Source organism: Epinephelus moara, chromosome 1, assembly GCF_006386435.1.
Source record: "Epinephelus moara isolate mb chromosome 1, YSFRI_EMoa_1.0, whole genome shotgun sequence".
Classification (NCBI taxonomy): Eukaryota; Metazoa; Chordata; class Actinopteri; order Perciformes; family Serranidae; genus Epinephelus; species Epinephelus moara.
The window spans coordinates 43983930-44006427 of record NC_065506.1 but is presented as its reverse complement, the minus strand read 5'-3'; positions in this window follow the sequence as shown (position 1 = coordinate 44006427).

Genomic DNA, 22498 nt, shown 5'->3' with positions numbered 1-22498 from the left:
AAAGCTGACCACCTGTGCTTTAATTCAGAACCAAACAACCAAATTAACATAATAGTGCCATAGAGCAATATGCAGATGCTTGTTATTCCTGGTGTGTGTCTGCCTTTCGAATAATTTGCATTCAGCAACAAGCTTTAAATGTGTTTACCACTTGCTATTTAATTTTTGAGCCACTGTTCAGTTTCTGCAGAGCTCAAGGTAACCTTTTGTTAACATGGTGTTAGTTGCCGAATTTGGTTTTCAGTAATAATCTCACTGGCTCAAGTTATAAATTGGCAAGTCGCAAGTCACACAGACAAACAAATGTGGGGCCAGCTGCTCCGCTCCTCTCTGCTTTGTTCTGAATCTTAGCCAATCAACTGAAATGGGAACAGGTGGACTCCAATCAAGTTGATGGGACAGTTCATGTTATGAAGACATTGGTCTCACCTTAAAGGCTGTAAATTAAGCTTTCCAATAAGTTATTTCCAAGGCCAATAATCTTCAATCAGTACTTGTGAACACTGGCTTCCCTCAAAACCAGAAACCAGAGAAGTAATTCTCAAACTTTGATCAATCAATCATTTGTCACATGGGACTATACAAGGCACAACTCCAGTGAATTTGTAATTTGTAATTTAGTCCTCCAACCTGCATCTTCTTACATCGTTGGCTGCTGCTTTATAGTTGTCCATGTTTCTGGATGGTTCTGGTAATCTATGGTTTCTGGTTGTTAAATGATTTAACTGTCCACACATCTCGACCTCAACAAGACGACTGTATGGTCGCTCCTCCTGGACATGGCACCACTGCCTCTGAATGGCATGTAGCAGTGACCCACAGCAGGAACAGGACAGCACCTCACAATCCCACCAGCACACCAGTCCTTATTCACCGTAAAGCACACGCCTCCTCTCCTTCTCTCGCCAGAATCCTCTGCTCATTTGGATTGTCATTTAGAAAAAGAGCCTCCTGATTGAAGGAGGTCCACGATTTAGCCAAGTTTTGGTGAATCAAAGGATAAAACAGTTTCTGATATCCCGTTGGAAAATGATGCGTACGGAGGCCGTCCGCTTTCTTTCCACGTTAGATCAACTGGTGCTCATTCTTCTCCATTTCCTTGATGTTTACTGATGTTTACATTTGAAACATCGACCTGGCTGGCTAGCAGCTAGCTAGCTAGCTAAAAGTCAGCAGAGGGGGGCTGTACAGACTTGTGAGTTGATTTTCTCATCCTGATGAATGACTCACAGCCACATGCCACCACTGTTTAACGCCAACCAAGAAAAGCATCATCAAGACTCACAAAAATACATAAGAGTTTAAATTTAGCACAGAGCTGTCTGTGCAGAGTTTGCATGCTCTCCCCATGTCAGCGTGGGTTCTCTCTGGGTACTCCAGCTTCCTCCCACAGTCCAAAGACATGCAGGTTAATTGGTGAATCTAAATTGGCTGTTGGTGTGAACGTGAGCATGAATGGTTGTCTGTCTCTATGTGTCAGCCCTGTCTGGTGGTCTGGTGACCTGCCCAAGTCTACCCTGCCTTTCGCCCAATGTCAGCTGGGATATTCTCAGAACTTTTCTCTAGGTGCTCTCTGTGTTATCTATAACATCTCTCATAAATCATTGCCTATGAAGCAGCTCCAGACTTAATGCTTAATGACTAATGTACTGGATTTGGGAGAGAGTTGTTTGTTTACTAATAATTTAGGAGTGTCTTAGACCCTACGAATAACATGTATGAATTTTGAAAATGGACGTCGTTCCCCATCATGTCAAGAATGTTTAATGCTTTCGTTGTGGTTGTTAAACTTTCTCCATGTTCTGTTTATAATCTCTTAGATTACATTTTCTAATAAGCACCAGAGAGAACAAAAACTCTCCCTCAGATCAGAAGTTGAAAGTTAAGAAGGATGTGACCGTAAGGCATTGGAGTTTAACACATGCAGCACTACTTTCTCTTTCTTGTTTGTTTGTGTCTACATTTCATTGGAAATGTTCTCATGAGGTACTTGTCACTCACAAAATGTTGCTTTCTTTATGTTATTTTAGATGAGGCCTTGCAAAAACATCTCCATAAATTATGTTACTTCACTTGCCATCACAGACAATTTGAGAAATATAAATCAGCCACATAATAAATTATATAAACAAGGCTTTCACACGGGGCTTGTTTAGGCAGCAGCTATGTAAAGTGGCACACAGCTGTGCAGTGCCGCTGTCGTGACTACTGCAACAAAGGAGTCGTAGTGATGGGGAGGCACTGAATATATTAAGTCTTACATTTTATTACTCCACATTCATGAATACTGTTTACAATTTTAACAATACAGCTAAAAAGCAACGCCTGTACAAAGATCATAATTTTGATCAGAAAGTCGCACTTCAACCACTGACTTTCTCTCTAAATTTGACCTGAGAGGAGTTACTTCATCTGGCTTCTGAACTTTTTGTTGGAGAGTGAATTCTCAGTGTGGCAGACAGACTAAAGGCCACTCTATGCTGTGCCATTTTTGGCTTTTCTCAGATTGAAGTTGACAACCGTGACGACCGTCCACATTGACAAACCAACCAACTGGAGTACGGCATGAGATGATGCAGAACTCACTGTCTGCTGCAACATTGTAAGTGCCCATACATGTATACATACAGATACTACAATGACATACACTGTATATCTTTTACTGTTTTTTAAGAGAGCAGTGCTATTGCAAAAAAATGTGTTTTTTGTAGAGTTTTCAAACCATGACGGCAGTGCAGACAGATGATGCAAGTTGATTCATTCATGACATCGATTCACCAGACATTCATTGCACAATCTGACATGCTGCAAACTTGATTTTGGCAAGTCTGACAGAGACTGTAACCAATATTTTATTAGACCCATCTTGCACCGTATGACATGCATTGAATCTGTATGACTGCTGCTTTCACACACTGAAGGACACAAGTTAAAGGGCTTTGGATATGATGTTGTTGTCCTCCCTGAACATGGGGATCAAGGAATCTCAGTAATGAGAGAAGACTTCAGGCCTGAACAACTGCAGATCCCTGCGTTCTTTTGCAGTACATGTTCCTTTGCTGCATTGGTCACTTATATCCCACTGCATGTTTTCCACTGTTTGTCCTGCACAGCAAAAGGGATTTACAACAAACAATGGTAGAAATGGCTGGATTTTCATGCAGTACCAGTTTGTTACATAATTTTCTTTCAGTGATATTCTTTCAGTGCACATGACTGTGTAAGGAAAAAATCTGTAAATATTAATGTAACCATGTGGAAGCTGTCCACCTTCAGTGTTGGGTGAGTGAGACGTCAATCAAGCACACTATGTAAATGCCACACAGCTCTGGCAGGAGGTCTGATCAACCAAAATAAGTGAAAACACCTGTGAGGGTGGAATTTAAGTGTTCAGGGCTGTAAATCCCCGGCAGCAGCACTAGCTTGGTTGGGCACTCCATTTAACACAGTTGGCAGGGTTTGCGGTTGGGAACCTGGCAAGAGTTCATTTCTTTCTAGCTGGACAAGCAACCGCTGGGGCGTATCATGAAGCATTTGCGTCCATCCCTTGGTGAAGGCCGTATCATCAATTACTGTTCTGAGGAGCAAAGTTAGTTAACAAGCTGCTGTGCATTTGGTCATGAGAATCAATAACATGTCATATCACATGCCTGGAAAGGGCCTTTAGTCAATGACCAACCTTCAACAACATCATTCTTGATCTTTAGTCCAAATGCACCAATTCCACCAGGTATTAGAACCTGCTTCAGATTGACAATTATCATTAAAGTGTAGATGGCATGAAAAATGCCTTTTCAGCCGTTTTAGATCACATCTCCAGCTACATCATACATCTATTAACAATATACTCTAAAAATAAGTAAATAAATAAATGAAAAAAAAAAAACAGGTTAGTCGTATTCTTAAATCAAAATCCAATTGTGTTCTCTTTGTGTAAAACAAAATATGACATGTAACGTAAGCTAGTAGCAACCAGTTACAACTAATAATATCATGGTAGTCATCCATTAATTAATCACAACTTTTAGCTGCACAGAGATAAGGTTAAGGGGCCCAAAGTGTCAGGACCCCCCTGGATTTCACTTGCAAAATATCACCGACCAGGAATGGACTCAAAATGACCAGAAAAAGTAGAGGAGGAACTGCAAATAAACAAAATAACCACACAATTGTCACAGCTCAGTTTTCTTAGGTTATGTTTTTTTCAACTCATTCATTCATGTCGTCTTCTGTTTTACTTTAAAACTCAAATCTCCTCTCTTTTCAGATCACTTCACTTCCTGCCTCTGTGTGTTTTCCCTCCCCTTTGACAACTTCACCTGTGTCTGATTGTCTGTCCCGCCCCAGTTAGCCTCACCTGTGTCTTGTTATCCTTCCCCCTCAGTATTTAGTGTGTGTCATGTTTTCTCTCAGTGCCAGTTCGTCTCAGCTCCTTGTGTGTCCAGCATTCCAGCCTTTTGTTTCCCTGTGTCCTTTTCTTGTTTTTTTGGATTTAGCCTATTGATTGACTCTGCCTCATCCTTATTGGATTTGTTTGCCTCCGCTGATTGTCCTTGTGTGTACTGAACCAACCACTTGACCAGTAAAGACTGTGTCACTTTACCTGAACTGTCTCCAGATTTGTGCGTTTGAGTCCACTCTCACCTGGTTCAACAGTTGTTATAAGAATGAGGCAAAACAACCAAAAACACAGAAAAATTCCCTGCAGAGATGCAGAATGGCCAAAACAAGATGCATAACAACTACAAAGAGGCTAAATGATTTAAACGTTTGTACAACTTGGAGAGGTGGTGGGGCCCTTTGCATATCTGTGCCCAGGGGCCCATCATATTATAATCAGCCCATGGGAGAGTGATATCTGTAACCCCTTTTACACTGCCAGATTTTCGGCGAGGCAAGCTGCGAGCGTTTAGACACACAGAGCCGGATTGGCGAGTTGATCCGAGGTGCCCAATTTTCCGCCTCGTAGGGTAGTCATATTGGCGGAACCCTTTCAGTTTAAAAAGAACGAGGCCGCCTTCCGCAACGGGAGAGGCTGTTGAAGACTTGTGGTAGGAGCCGTCGATGACGCCACACATGCGACGAATTGCGCGCCCTCCTTGCCCTCACAAACGAAGAGGCCATTAACCGTCAGATGACGGGGACGGTGAAGAGCAGGCCGACTTACGAGAGAATCACCGAAGGACTGACCAGCCGCGGCTTCCCTTCCACATCTCTGGTTACGTCACACGCTGAGCTACACGTTTTATTACTTGCTCACGCCCCCCATTGCCCCGAAAAAGGCACATTCTGTATAAACAGAAGTAGGTAGGCGGCATTTTGCTGCACTCCCCAGTTTTGTTTTTAATGCTGAAAAAAGACTGATTGGTCTTTCCTGTAAATTTGCACAATTCCTATCTAAAAAGGGCTAGAGATAGCTTCAGATTATGTCTGAGGCATTTTACAGTGGACTTCTCAACAACTCGGGTGTCCAATGGGCTTTGTCTCTCTCTTACTGATGTTGATTTGCGTTACATCATCGGGGCTTCATGCAACACCCACTCTTCAATGATCAAATCAAATTCCTTCATACCTTGTTTCTCATCCACGTTTCCTTTTTTAATCAGAAATATGTGACGATACTGATGCTAGACACTCTCGCAATGCCAATTCATGTGGACTTTACAGCACAGTGATTTACAAGTACAAAGACCCAGGCAGTGCAGCCTTTTTCATCCATCCGTGTTTAAATCTACGTGTATATTATTTTAGTTTTCATTCTATCTTTGTTGACTCCCCTCTTCAAGCATCATTTCACAACAGCGAATGCAGGTTTTTAAAAAGTGAATCAATCCAATGGGATTTAAAGGGGTGCAAAGTGGTAATAGCAATGGATTAAGAGGGACTCAGTAGAGATTTGAGTTGATATTGAGTTGCATTGCCAGCGCAGCAAAGCAATTTTTGACAGGTGCTCCAGAGGAATACAGTGATGGGACTGAAAATACATTGATATTGAATTTTCATGAGGACCTTCAGAGCAGTGCAATTACTATGCCTGTTTTTCAGTTGTGGCACAATTGCTCTGGGAATAGTTTCGCTCAGTGCCTGAAAAGGCTCGACTGCAGTGGTTAGCTGACCCTGTAATACAATATTAAGCTAAAGCAATAACTGCCTAATCTTTGTGAAATTCAAATTAAACTTTTTGTTTTGGAAGACAAAGGATGTGTTCGATGTCTTGTGGTTAATTAAATGTATTTCAATTAAAATGTGTCGCCTAATGCCTGACTTGTGAGACAGAAACTGCCTCATCACCCTGTAGCCATGTTGCTGCTTGCACTTTTAATGTCGTAGTAGTAGTAGTATTAGTTGTGGTGTTGGTGGTAGTAAAAGCAAAGACAGAGACTGGCATTCACTCATAATATCAAACACAAGGCTTAACAATAAGAAAAGTTCTGACACATTTACAGAATGCTTTGAAAGCCAGATGATTATTCAGCCCTGGAGGGGGTTAAAATTTTTATTTAGCCCTCAATAAATGCAGATGTCCTCGTGCTGGAAGGTTTCATGCTATATTTTCAGACAGCCTGCAAAATACATTTTGAGTCTTATACCTTGGGCCGCCTGTTAAAGCCACTGCCTATGGACAACATATCATTAATTTATCTCGCAGAAATGATGGCTGGAAATGGAATATTTGTGTCCCACATTCAATATGCATATAGGTTCTCCCCCTGGCCAGTGTCTCATCTTGTGTTGTGGGTACTCTACATGCATGAAGTGTAGGTGCTCTACTTGCATACAGCAGAAGTGTTCACATTAAATTTGCATCACATTCAGTGCATACATTTTGTGTAGGCAGAAAGAGGTGTCCTCTCAGCAGATGCTCTCTCAGGAGTGCTGTGATCCGTGAGGCACACCGGCTTCTTGTCGGTCAACTAAGCTGCCTATCCACAGATTCAACTATTTTGGCATAAAAATAAGAAGTAACAGCCAACAGTGTTGATGAAGAAATCTACACTCTGTGTGACTGCATGCATTAGGGAACAGAGCTGCTTTGGGTTCAACAAAAAGAAGAAAAAAATTGAATTTCAGTATTTTGTTTATGCTGCAAATGGAGGGGGTAACCAAATGCCATCAAAACATTGCCGCCCCAACAGAGACAGACTAACAGTCCTCCAGTGGATACATTACAAAATACTATACGGACCTTTGAAAAATATTTTTGAGGGATAAAACCTGACAAGTTGTATGTTTCACGATTGTATGTATGAACTGACCTCCCCCCAAACACACAGATGGAGTATGATATAGTAGGATGGCTGGCCCTAGACTTTTGGGGCCCCTAAACAGAATTAGGTTTGTATTTTCTTTCTTTATTACTATTACAGTGACCTTTCCTATACAGTGCAAGGATTTAATGTACATTTGTGCTATTCCTTTTGATTTCTTATGACGGATATCTAAATACAATCCTTTGTGGTGACGTGTTGGTGAAGATTCTCGGTCATCCAGGTCATGGTAATCTTAAGTTCTATATCGTAGGCAACTAGAAGGTTTGAGTTTCTTGAAGACATTTCACATCTCATCCAAGGGTTAGGGTTAGATGAATGCAGGAGCGAATGGGTGTTAAGCCGTCTGGGAAGGTATCTCAAGACTGCATTGTAAGTGGATGTTAAGTGGTGTCGTAGGCCACCTCCTCTGTTTATCAATGCTCGTTCCAGTTTTACATAGATGGCTTGTTTCTACGTTTGTGCTGACACAGTAAATTCCAAACTGGTTGAAACATCCACAGTGCAGGCACGTCACGTAACAACAACATATGGCTGCTGCAATATCAAGAGAATCATAAAACATGAACATGATTTATTTAACTTAAATGATAGGCTGCAGTGCCTGAGTCCAGACCATGGTATCCACCCACTCTACTAAGTTGACTAGTTTAGCATTGTGACATAAAACAGCGGTTTCTTCGATTAAAATGAAAAAAAAAAAAAACATTCTTTGAATATCACGTGGAGAGTAACTATCAGCCAGTCAGTCCCACAGATGGGACTAATGCTGTTGTCAAGTTGTTGTCAACCACTGTCAAGTGCTGCACCGTAACCAATTAACAGTAATAACGATGATGGCTGCTGTATACCAAATAGATGCTGCTATTCATGTCTTCTCAATATCACTCAACATCATAGTTTGTTTTACTTCGCTCCTCTCGACTCTTAAAACTTGGCAAAAAAAGCACGTTGGCATGGTTGGACTTAAAGTGCGGACACACCAAACCGATATCAAAGAACTACATCCGACGGCCAAGTAGCAAGTACGTTCTGCGCCTGCGTGAGAGAGAGCAGAGTGAGAGAGTGGTACATCCTGACAGTCGAGGGGTTTCCCATCTGTGCAGCCGAGTACTGCAGCACCTCCTAGGACTATTACATCCAGACAGTCCCGGTGTTTCTTCCGCAGGCTCCACTTCACTCAGCTGCTCGATAAACCTGCTGCTTCTTCCCACTTTAACCTGAATAACAAACCAGGGCTTGATGCTCTGGTTGGATCCAAACGGAGAGCCAGGGCTAGCTCAGAGACTAGCGGAGGCTAACTGGCTGTGCTTCCCGTAATGCTGCGGCTAACGCTCCGCTAGCTGCTCCCAGCTAGCCCTGGCTCTCCTTTTGGATTCTAACGGATCTCTCTCACCGACAAGCTCCTCCACTGATTCAACATGCTCAATCGGCCGAAAAGCCGCTGACGCCGACACCCAAGTGCCAACGGTGCGGGACACACCACAAAAACTAGGCCAACAGACGCTCACCAACGGCCCGACTTTGGTCGACGGCCGACTGTTGGCTTGGTGTGTCAGGGCCTTTAAAATGACACAAGATTGAGGCGGATACGTGGGTCTCTAGTGATTGCTTTGGGAAGTCGAATCCCCCTCCTCCAATGGGAATTGGTTGTGGAGGCAACGTCAGACTGCAGATGTAAGTGGAGTGTTACGAGTCAGGCTGTTCGCATACTTTCCGACAAAATGTCATGCGGCAAAATTTGTTCATATTCCACATAATGATGAGCCAGTAATCTGTGCATAACCCATGTGTTTTGGACGGCTGCCATCACGTGACCAGTGCACTGATGCAAGTAAAGAAGCAAGCGGTCACAAGATGCCCAGTTAGGAGGCAGGCAGGTCGGGGTGGTGGGTTGGTCACAAAACACAGTACTTTCCCCAAGAAGACCAGTGTTCGTAACCATGTGAAATCTGAGTAAACTTTGAGTCATTTTAAGGTATATCCTCACCATGTTCATTTTCCTAAACCTAACCAGAGCAACTTTATTTGCCCAAACTTATCCGTAGTAACTTAAAGTTAATTACGTAACGTTATGTTAAGTACATTATGTCATTCATGGGGCGCCAATTCGCAGGATATTTTATGAACCGTTGTACAAGGATACAGTGAAGGAATTGACCATTCTGTCTGATAACAGGCAAGGAAAACTGTCAAAGAATAGTTTGTGTTGACCTTTATTCTTGTCTTGCTCATTTACTACAGGTTTTTTTTAATGACCTGTATGATGCAAGAAGCAGCTGGCCCCCGGGTATTTTTAAATGCTTTAATCTGGTCCCGATTCAAATAAGTTTGGACAACCCTGATCTGATACAACAGCAACTCATAGGAGTGCTTGTTTCATTTAATTGTTCAGTCAGTTTTGTCAGGTCAGTCCACCTTTTTGCAGAGTTGCAGACCACAGTAGAGGAAAAAAGAAGAAACAGAGATCTTATCATATAAAAAGAAATAGAAAAGAAATAGACAATTTATACACAGAGTAGTTTGCTTAGAGGAAAAAAACAGATTAAGATAGCTGCTGCCACCCCTGCCTTTACTGTCATGCCAATGTAGACACCCTCACTATCTTTTGTTTGGGTGTCATTAATCCAGTTAAGTAGTTATGACGTTAGGTCACAGTAAGCTGTTTAAACAATAGCCCAGGAATGAATGCTGTCGAGGAGCACTAAGTACACTTCAGATACAGTACAGGCCGGTTCTGCTTATACAACACTTTTAAAATTAACTACCTCATGTCGGACTGCACAAAGGACATCACACAGGAAGCTCTTCCAGAGTGGAATAAAATTACAACAGCGCCTAATCAATTTGGGGCTTGGGCTTTGGTTCATAATTTATTTTTAGAAAGACATCAGGGAAGAGTTGTGCTTAATTGGTAGCACTCAGAGAAAGGACCCAAAACTGTGTGTATACCCTCAAGTTTGTTTTAAATTGTGTGATTTGTGTGCTCACACTCTACTACACAGCACAGTAGATTCCTCATGTCTGCAGAGTGCAGAGTAAATTATTATTATTAACCTGGCGGTGTGAAAATTTGCAGGAAAAAACTATGAACTACAATCACTGAAAATAATTGAAGAAGAGACAGTGTGGAGAATGAATGTGGTTATTATTAAACTTGTCCACTTACTTCAATTAGGGAGCGGCAATTACAAAATTTACACAAAATAACGTAATCCATTTTTTAATGGAATAAATACAACTTATTTTTACTACTGAAATGAAAAGAGGAATTACAAGAGATTCTAAGTCAAATAGCTTTTGTTGGAGGGCCCTTGGCTTTTGGTTTATTTGGTTTATTAAAGGTCATTACAAACTGTCCTGTCTGCCATTGTTGCTGCAATTGGGTTCAAACCACACCCATGACAACAGACTTGAGTGGGCAAGCGCTCACCATCTGTCTGGCACTTTGGAGAAGAGTCCTCTTTGCAGATGAATCCTACTTCACAGGGCAGTTGGCAGACGGCGTGTATGGTGTCGTGTGGGCAAGCGGTTTGCTAATTCAAACTTTGCCCCACGGTGGTGGTGGGGTCATTGTATGAGCTAGTATAAGCTATGGACAACAAACACAGGTTATTGATAGCAGGCTGAATGTACAGAGATACTGTGACGAGATTGTCCCATTGTCATGCCATTCATTCACCGCCATGACCTCATGCAAGGATCTGTATACAATTCTTGAAGGCTGAAAACATCCGGGCATCTGATCAGGATGCCTCCTGGGCGCCTACCGGGGCCTCCTCCACTGGTAGGAGGCCCTGGGGCTGACCCAGAACACACTGGAGGGATTACATATCTCATCTGGCCTGCGAACACCTTGAGATTCCCCAGGAGGAACTGGAAAGCATTGCTGGGGAGATGGACATCTGGGGTGCTTTGCTGGTCCTACTGCCCCTGTGACCTTGCCCAGGATAAGTGGATGAAAATGGATGGATGGACTGATGGATGAAAACATCCTAGTTCTTGCATGGCCTGCATACTCACCTGACATGTCACCCACTGAGCATGTTCAGGATGATCTGAATTGACGACAGTGTATTCCAACTCCTGCCATTATCCACCAGCCTCACACAGCCATTGAAGAGGAGTGGGCCAACATTCCACAGGCTGGATCGACAACCTGATCAACTCAATGTGAAGGAGATGTGCTGCATTGCATGAGGCAAATAGTGTCAGATACTGTCTAGCTTTGGGGCCCTAAAAGAGTATCTAGTTTGCGTATGCACTGGTTCGACTCCACATTTGCAAACGACTTGGAGACGAGCCGAGTCCTGGGGAACACTGGGTTTACTGATATCTCTAGTCAAAGAAACCATGCAGTTTTCTAGTAGGATGTGGGCTGGAATGAATACAGTACTTGCATGCTGTATTGTCCATCTGCTTCCAGTTTCCCTTACTGAGTTCAGCCAGGAACGCAGCCAAAGGAAGGTATAGTTAGAATGCAGTTTGAAACTTCCAAAGTAAAATGTATGTTTGGTTTTTCAGCTCTCCACAGCATTCCTCTGAGTGAGTCTATAGAATGGGTATGATACACACTGTATTCTGCTATTGCTATATTGCATGTTAATGTAGGGAGATAAAGTAGTGTCCTTTGTGTTTGCTGTTGGTTAATTAGTTGTTTTGGTAGGTCTTTCTTTCAGAAATTATAATTGAGACAACCATTTGTACATGGCTGTGGCTCAGTTCTCAGACTGTCAGCCATTGATTTCAAGCTGCTGGTTCGATCCCCCAAACTCCTAGCTCAGAGATTCACATTTCAAAGTCATCTTAGCTCAAGGCTACGAATCCCAAATGGCTCCAAATGTATGTGTCTGTGGATAAAAACTGTCGCATATGACAAAACTGTCTGCAAAACAGATGTAATGCATTTCTAACAGTGGCACGTATTATAATAATATACTGTAAGAAGTGGAAATCATTAGATGCATGTGGGATATGCTGTTACGGCTCCTGCTGTTGATGAGAGAAATGAAAAGCTTTTAAACTTTAAAGCCTGGCAGTGTTGCTGAAAGTGGAAATGCAATTTATTAGAGCTTGGTGCCTGAGTGAGATGTTAAAACAATGGAACCTTAACCTTACCTATAGGGCTGTATAGAAAGGTTTCCAATTAGAAACAGATTTCCAGAACAACACAGGAGATCTGCAGCACTTTGCTGCAGAGCACAACTTGGACAAAGGACTTTATATAACGAGTCAATTTGTATTTAAGATAAAACTGCTGCTTTACACTCAAATAAAATGGCATAAAGTCTTATTCTTAGAGTTTTTGATAAGTGGTTTATGCCCAAACTTTGCAGACTGTATTAAAAACAACAAAATGTTTGTGTTTACCTGTGTTTGTCTTTCATCTTTCTATTTCCACTGGTTGGATATTCCTTGTTTGTCTAAAGTTGGAGTAGGAAGGGCAGTGTAAATATAGACGGAGGATGGCGTGAGAAAGGTGGGTAAGGGATTGGAACACAAAAGAGTTTTCAAGAATGTAGAAATGCATTTTTATTATCATTTCATTCTCACTGTACACTTAATGAAAAATGTGAAACTTAGTAGAAAAATTACTTTTTAGAAGTGCAGCGTTTTCCTCTCTTTGCAAGGTGAAGGTTTATGTCTTCCCTATCAGTAAAAGGACCAGCTCTTGGAGGAGGTGAAGAAATGCCTTCCAGGCATGTTTGATGTGGTGGATTTCAATGAAGCTTCTCCTGGGCTCCCAGTCAATGAACAGCCTCACTGGTGTGACTGCCTGAGCTGACAAGAGATGCCTGGGAGCAGAATAACTGCAGAGTGGATGCAACAAACTGCATCAATAAGATGGCCTACTTAGCTGTTTTGACAATCGTGTATGACTGGCATCAGGTGAGGAAATCTCTAATGTGTAGTTAATACAGATGTACGGTGTGCGAGCAGAACTTCAGTGTCAATGTGGTGAAGGTTGAAAGCCGTGATGAAAATAGCTCTCTGAGTGATAATCAGGTGGAGTAAATATACTGAGATATCGTATTAGTCAAAATCTAGTAATGTCCAAGGCTGTTAATGATGTGTACATTTGAAGGACTAAATTCTCCATCTTTTCTGTGGATGTCAGATCAGTGTTGATGGTACATATGGTCCATGGAAGCAATAACATCCTGAGTGCATGCTATATTGACCAAGACAGCAGTGATCATCAGCCATAAAATTTGTTGCTCTTCCTCCCTCCAGCACCGTCATGTGACGTGACAGTGACGTAGATCGAAGGAGGAAGAACTACAGGTTGGATTTTTGCCTTTAGGACTCAGAAATTCATCCTTATTTATTTGAGTTGGAGTATACAGCCAAAGAAATACAGCAGAGAACAGCCTAGGCTGAGGCAAGAGATGATGACCAGTAAGAGCCCTCCAGGACCTAAGCTGCCAAGAGCAATCACTAACTGGTGGTGCCGTTGCTAAAGTCGCCCTCTGATGCCAACAGAAATCATTCTGCTGCAACAAATTTCAGCATCGGCAGTTTTTGTTGAATGCTGTTGCCGACGCCTGGAGAGCCTGTGTGTACGTTACTACGCATTAAAGTTTTACTCCTCGTGTGGACATATGTGTGCTGGAGACTTTCTTCAGGATTCTGAGGACAAACTGGAGAAGACAACCAAGATCAGCAGGGCCGAAAGGGCAGTTAACAACCGAGTATTTTTGTCACCTAACACTATTATAAGCTATTTTGTATGAGTAATTTAAGTTGGGCTTTTCTGGTGAAAGGTAAAAAAAAAAATGAGTGGAGTGGTAATGCACTGCTGAGGACAATGTAAAAAATGATAATAAAGAGTATTACTGTCTTGGTTCACGCTGGTTCAGACTGCAGAGCCTGTGTTTTTATTTTGTTACATGCAGAAGTGCAGTAGCAGCCTTGGCTACAATAAGTATAACCAACAAAGTCAAAGCTTTAAGCTAGTAGGCTAACATCTGTTAGCTTTGATAAGCTTGAGTGGAATGCTTCCTGGAACTTGCAGGCACTGGCAGCATGGTTTCACGAGCAGAGCTCTGCTTTCTGGGTCACATACAAATTTTGTTTTTGCTCCCATTTTTCACAGTTTTTAGTTAAAGACTTATTTGATACACTCAATAGATTTATTTCTGTCAAATTTTTGTTGCAATTTGTTAAAATCCATGTTCTCCTTTTCCAAGATAATCCATCCACCTGTCAGGTGTGGCATATCAAGATGCTGATTAAAGGGATAGTGCACCCAAAAATGAAAATTCAGCCGAGATTCAACCGAGACCAGCGAAAGCACGTGAACGCATATGAACGCGGCGTCCATGTCTCACGGTCTCGCGCAAGCGCACACATGTGAGCGCGGTGTACAGAGAGGCAGTCAGAGCTACAGGCTACAATGAGGCTAAAAACAGAGCTCAAATGACGTTTTTCCAAACAACTTTTATGTCGGGGCTTCAGGACACTTGGATCACTATGGACGAGCAGTATGGAGATATTTTGTGGTTTCAATTGTGTGTTTTTGGACGTTTGAATCAGGGGCGCCATCAGCCTGCATTAGGTGGAGTTGTGTTGCTACCTCCTCTCCCCTTGGATCTCCGCAAGTGTTGTGAGGACTCTAAAACTTCACCTGAGCCTCCCTCGGCATATGGGTGAGTAGATAATGGCTGAATTTTCATTTTTGGGTGCACTATCCCTTTAAACAGCATGAATACTATCCAGGTGTGCTTTCGAATAGTCACAATAAAAAGGCCACTCTAAAATGTGCAACAACAAAATGCCACACATTTTGAGGAAGCGTGCCATTGGCACGCTGACTGCAGGAATGATCACCAGAGTTGTTGCCCATGAACTGAATGTTTGTGTATACCATAAGACGTCTCCAATGTTGCTTCTGTGAATTTGGCAGTACATCCAACCAGCCTCACAACCCCAAACCACGTGTAACCGCAGCACACCAGGACTTCCACATCCAGCGTCTTCACCTGCAAGATCGTCTGAGGCCAGCCACCCAAACAGCTGATGCAACAATTGCCAATAACTGCACAAACTTTCGGAAGCTATTTCAAGGAAGCTCATCTGTGCTCGTCATCCTCACCAGGGTCAGCAGTTTGTCATTGCAACCAAGTTGAGTGGTCATGTGCTCACCATCCATGGCGTTTGCTAATTCGAACTTTGCCCCATGGTGGTGGTGGGGTCATGGCATGGGCTGGTATAAGCTATGTACATGAACACAGGTGTATTTGATTGATGGCAGTTTGAATGCACAGACATTTGGTGATGATATCCTGAGACCCATTGTCTTGCCGTTCATCCACCACCATGACCTCAGGTTGCAGCGTGATAATGCACAGCCCCATGTTGCAAGGATCTGTACACACTTCCTGAAGGCTGAGAACATCCCAGTTCTTGCATGGCCTGCAGACTCACCCAGAAAAGTCTTATCTCTTTAACTTAAACTTAAGCAAATGGGAGCAAAAACAAGTCTTGATTTTAAATATTTGTACAGTGTAACAAGCACTGAGTATTTTATTGCTCCAACAGACTACATTTACCATTAACGATTATTGGATGTTCACAGAGAAGGTGACAAGTTCTCCCTTCAACAGTTAAAGGTCAGTGTTTCTGTTCAGCTTGCTTGCCTCCCCTTTGACATAAATTGACTTGGATTTTTTTTTTTTTTCAAACGTTTGATTTACCTTATAAGTGCCATGATGTAAATTTAATGGGGAGATGTGCTTTGAATAACAGCATATTTAAAGTGTTCCAGAAACACCTTGACCCATATTGCAGTGCTTAAAAAAAACTTGTTTCTCTCAACCTTTGAGCTCTCAGTGTTCGAGAAAAATATGTATCCTTGACTACTGAAATCTGATTTTCTCCATACACAGAGGTCAGCTGCCTTGTATGAAATCTACTGCTATATGAATGTGTGTAGATGAATGCAAGGCTTTGCCATTTTTTATAAAAGAAAACCATTTGCTGCCATGTGAGCTGCTGAGGAAGCTATTAATGAATACAATAGTCACAGATCTTCGTCTTTGTAAGCTTTCAGGTCTTTTACTGGCCAGGTCATTAGTCTTGAGATTTTTACTGTCTTGCGTTTATGCCAATATGTGGAGTAGCTCGTACAGGTTAGCCATAAAAGCACAACCATGAGGTAAAGAAAAACGTGTTTCCATCTTTACCTTTAGTCTTCTATTTTGCCACCCTGCTGCTGTGCTGGATACAACCCAGCTTCATGTTTTTCTTTGCTGCTAATGGCCCATGTTTGCTGTGACCCATGTAAAGAGAGAACAAAAGAGGTCACAGAGGAGCCTAGCCTCCAGACACACAGCAAATTGGGGTCTTTGTGTATAGCTGCCATTAAATATCCGCTAGGTACAATCAAGCTATTATACTGTTTCTGCCTTTTGGTGGCTGACCCTGGACAGCCCTCTCCCTCCAGCCATGTTTCCCCATCCACACCCTCACACAAACACACCTGAGTGCACTCTTATCTGTCTTTTCCAAATGCTCCAGTGATCACTCACTGTAAGGGGAGGTAAATAGTCAGTAAAGGATGACCCCAGAATGAAACAAAGCTTTATGCATTTTATTTTTCATCCCTCTTGAATTGGTATCCTCTAATCCTTTGACTGAGTAGTGGCCCTCATGCTTCACTAATAGTCCCAGTGCCAACAATGCCAAACACCACTGGTATAATTAATCTGACATGACACTTGCAGCAAAAACTAAATAAATAACCTTCAATTGATTCTCTCCACTGAGCTTGTAAATACATGATGATTTTGAACACTATTTTTCATTTCTTTTTCCAGGGTTCCCACAGATCCTTGAAGTCTTAATAAATAATTCTTTAAAAATAATTCTAATAATAATTTCATTGTATAGCACTTATCTAAACAAGGTTACAAACTGCTTCACAAAGTGCGTGAAAATAAGACAACAATAAAATAAACAATAAAAAAAATGTGCAGAGCTGAGAAAAGTAGTGTGTGAAAAGACAAAAATAGACCAAAAGGAAATAAAACACAAAAGTTACACATCAGAAAGTACAAATCAGATATTAAAAGGGAAAGCTTTTCTTAAAAAATATGTTTTAAGCAATTATTTAAAAATGGGGGATGTGTAAGCCAGCCTAATCTCCTCAGGCGGAGAATTCCAGAGCATTGGGGCCTTGATGGCAAACACCTGGTCACCTTTAGTTACCAACCTCGATCTAGGGATTGAGGATCTCAGGTCACAACTTGGAGCACAGGTAGTCAGATTCTCAGCTATATAACTGGAGGCTAAACCATGTTGAGCTTTAAATCCTGGTTTTCTCCAGGATCTCTGGCTTCCTCCCACAGTCCAAAGACATGCAGGTCAACGGTTAAGGTGACTCTAAAAATGTTCTGTTACGGCCGCTGGCCTGTGTTGTTGTTTTTCTTTTTGTCCCCTTCCCTTTTTTCCTCCAGGTCCCGCCTCTCCCTAAATTATCTATAGTGAGTGGTTAAGCACATCTGAAGCCACTTGAAATGGGGAGCATAAAAGCAGAAGGAGTGGCTGAGACCAGTTGGTTCAGTGGACCATTTGTGGGTGAACCAGTTGTCGGTGGACCAAGTCGTCAGTAGACCAGTTGTGAGTGAACCAGTCGTCAGTGGACCTGGTGGTCAGTGGACCGTGACAGCAGAAAGACCGGTGGGTACTCTTTTGGCGTGGAAGGGAGGGTGTTGTTTCCAGTTGCTGTTTTGTTGGCCCAAACTTGCGTTTCTTTGCTTGTGTGTTATACGTGGTCCGGCTACTCGTTTTGGAGCAGCTTGCTTTACGTTTTTGTTAGCCTCTGTTTTTGTAAATAAATCATTTTTAAGTTAACGTTGACCTGCTCTCCTCTCTTTCCTCTGAAAATACCCGGTAAACATTTTGTATGTTACTCCCCTCACCCCCTTGGGCTCAAACGGGGACGTAACATCTTCATTGAACTTTTTAACTTGACCAAAAAAATCACGTTTTATGTTACAATAAGCATTTGAGTGACTCTAACAAATCATTGTTGGTTCATGTTGCTTTCCTTTAGTTTTGGTTATTGAAAAATAAGTCTGAAATTTAATTTCAGGTGGCATTAAAAAGGTTTTAAATGTCTTAAATCTGACATACCTTAAGATGTAGGAAGCCTGATTTCACACTCATTATTAGCTGGGTTTCCATCCAACTGTATCGCAAATTTTAAGCGAATTTTATGAAAATGCGCAAAATTTATGCACATTTCCATTTATTATTGTTTCGCGAGTATTGGGAGTCAACAGGTCGAGCAGAAGGTGGAGCTTCTCGTGAAAAATAAAAATGCAAAAGAACACCCGTAGAAAAAGAGGGCGCCATGAGATGATTGAGAGCGTCTCATGTCCACAACTGATGTAAACAACTACCGGCACATCCATGACTACGACGAGATGGAGAGATTCCTTGGGAACTTCTTGGCTACTGCGAGAGCTCTCATCACACTCATATCAGCGTTGTCAGCGTAGCCTACATAACGCCGTGATGTCTGTGTTGGTACACCAGGCAGTGCACATGATGCAGCGGTATTCAACACATCTATTCAGGTAAGTTGTGAAATACACTCACCTGACACTGGAGTGATTAGCCTACCTCTCTCTAAGTTCACACAGGTGTGTGTGTGTGTGTGAAGCAGAAGTAGGATTCGGTAGCCTACATCATTGTTTATTCGCTAAATCTGTTTCCATTGTCAAAAGTCGCATTTTCCTAATATCGATACGCTGACTTTTCCACCCCCTCCAAGTGTAAAAACTTTTTTGCGATATTTTGGCCTTTCTTCAAATTTCTGGCTTTTCCATTCAAGTTTTTTTTTCGCAAATGTTGAAAATGTGAATAAAAATAGGTGGATGGGAACCCGACTATTGTTTCAGAGTTCACCACAGCCATTACTAACATACTGTAACATATTTCTGCAGTTTCTCTGTGTGTTTATTTTTCACTTTATGATGCAGTTTACAAAACACTCTACTGTATATTTTTCTGATTAAACTATGTTCACAACTTACATTTGTGCGTTTGTGAAGAGTGTCATTATACAATAATGCATTTTGGAACATTCATGTAAGTGTTTTGTAACATGCACAAGTGTTGGTGTTTTTAACACAGAGCAACAACGTACGTGCTGATAAATTGTGTGAAAATATATGGCATTACCACGAGACACTGCGCATGTATCAGTCTGTGTATAAGACCATGTACATTGATTTGCTTAGGGCCTGATACATGATACATTAAAAATGCATTAGGGAGGGAAACGGTACATGGTAAAGGTTTCACAAAGCAAACAGTGACTATGAAAAAGGAACTGATACTGACTGTGTCAGTGTACGTTTTCTCCAGGTTCTCTGGCTTCGTCCTGCAGCTCCACGTAATGCAGGTTAATTGCTGACTCTAAAACCCGTGTTGAGGTTTTTAACTTGATTAAAAAAAGTCATGTTTTATGTTACAATAAGCATTTGAGCAAGATTGTTCCTAACTCTGGCAAATCTATCTTGGTTCATGTTGTTTCCTTCGGTTTTTGTTATTGAAAACTGAGTCTGAAATTTCATTTAAAGTGGCATTAAAATAGTTTTAAATGTCTTCAAATATGTCTTTTTTTTAATAAAGAGCAACAATGTATGAGCTGATAAACTGTGTAAAAATATCTGACATTACTGCAAAACACTGCTCATGTATCAGTTTGTGTATGTGTCTGTAAGACTATGTAAAAAAGGCCATTTTATTTGCTTAAGGCCTTTAACAACAATTGACATAATACATTAAAAATGCATTAGGGAGGGAAACAGTTCGTGGGAAAGGTTTCACAAAGCAGAGAGTGAATATGGAAAAGGAACTGATACTAGGAACCAATCGTGGGAATTGCAATATAAAAAGCAAGCTGAACATGCAAAATTGATGCAGCAACAAAAGCATAAAAAGCTTTAATTGAAGCCTAAGACAGGGCACAAGATTTCCATTGTGGTAATAAATTGTTGATAATTTTACCCCTTTAAATAATTTGTGTTTTGGCCAACAGTCAGGCTAAGACAACACAAATATACTGGAATTATAATGAACAAACATCATCGCTTATAATAAATACAGAGGTGTGTCTTTATGAAAGGTGTGTGATGAGCTGCTGTGGACATAAAACATGTCGTGCAATAGGTAAAATGTCAGCATGTGTAGATGTGTGTCAGGGGTTTCTCAACCCTTGAAACCTTCCCATACAATCTCACAGGACGCACTTGGTCACTAAATGCACTGAAAGAAAGGATTACAGTAGATTCAGACAGGATTAATGATGTAATCTAAAGCCCACTCTTGGCATCAACTCCTCTGAGATCAAAACTTGGGTTCTGCATCCATTTTCCCTTTTATCCTGACTATTAAACAAAGAGCTAAATAAGGACACTCCTTGAGTGATGTAAAATGAGTGTTAATTGCTGGGAGAGTGAATGATGCTCTTGTTTAAATTTGTCACTTCACCATTCACCAAAAATATTATTACTTTCAATTAATGCAGTCTTAAAGCAGCCCAGTTGCCAGAGGAAAATCTTAGCATTATACATTTCTGCACCAACACGTTACATTGCACGTTTCATAGGTACCTTATCAATTTTCGTGACGTAGTATATGAGCTGACTTATGATGGCGGATGGCGTGACATCAAGGCAACACACCTGTCAAGCTGCAGACTCCTGTTAGAACAAACAAACAAAATAACTGGTTGTTTATTAGCGAGTCATTGCTGTGTTTCCATTGGCATTTTAGCCACCAAACATGGGTGTTTCTAGTAACCTGTTGCTCTTTTTCCAGTGGGAAAGGTGCAATGAAGAGTGGTTGTTTTTCACTGCGACATCTCTGCGTCTCCTTCAGGGATAGTGGCATGAAAAGCGGTTGTTTTTTATTAAGACACTGGTGCTTTTCCAGCAGTAATTGTTCCCCCAAAATGAGTATTTTAAGTCAAAACATGATCTTAACCATCTAATCATGACCAAATGGGTTTTGTGCCTAAACCTACCCACATTGTTAACCACAACAGTTTCAATGTATCCCGTGCATAATAACTCGCAAATGTAATGGATCCGTGCTTTTCAAAAACACGCCATGCCAACATGCCAACATCACTGATTGGGTTGTTGATTCTTAGTTGGATTGGCAGCACTTCCTGCCCTAAAGCAACCTTTTTATACACCTCAGGAGATGACTCAGTTCAGTGTTCATATAATATTATTGCTAAATGCAGATTTAAAGGATTTATATAGAAGAGCTCCAACCTTCTAAGGTGTTGGTGGTCACCTTTTTTATTAAAACCAGTGAAATAACGCACCCCTTCCCCTATGCTTGCCAAATTTTACCTTTTTCAATCAGAACTGATCCACTTTTGCATGTCAAATGTACAAATCCCACGATCTTAGTGACAAAACGTTTCACGTGTTTCACTGATTTATATTACATGCGACAAACTACTATTGTGACATAATGGTTACATAATATATTAAAGAACTACCAGTGGTGTTTAGTGTAAAGACAGCAGCATTACATATTGTTGGTTAAAAACTGAATGGGCTCATGGGCCATTAAAGCCTCTGCACACTGATTCCCTTTTTTGTCCAAAATTGTTGCACATCTAAAAATTAGTACAACAATCCTACTTGAAACTTTCATCCATCATTAAAATTTTCAGAACAGCTTTTTTGCAACCATCAGAACCTGCTAGAGACATTTGACCAAGAATCAGTGAGGAAAATGTGTAGTAATTTTCAGCTTTCAGCAGGTCAAACAGAAATCATCATCAGGTGCATGATGATGAAGAGGAGGAGGATGCTGACAGCACTTGACAGCAATTTTTTTTTCAGATGATGGATTAATAAAACTGAGAAGAAAACACAGAAAATGGACTCAGCGTGCAAAGGCCTTTAGCCTCGAGCTAACTGATGTTGCTATGGTGACTGCATACTCTGTGGTTACAGTTCTGCTAATATAGCATTATTTGCACCATGTGTTTGTAGCAGCCTGTTATTTAATGGCAAGTCAGTGAATATTGGGATTGGGAATATTGGGATCTACATAAGTAAACAGGGTAAAGGTCATTATTAGTAGATTAAAGAGGCAACAGATAGGATTTGTTTTTTTTTAGCTTTGCGCCACCTAGCGTCAGCGGTGTTGCTCACACTGTGCAAAGACCAAATTGAGCGTGGGGATCAGAGATA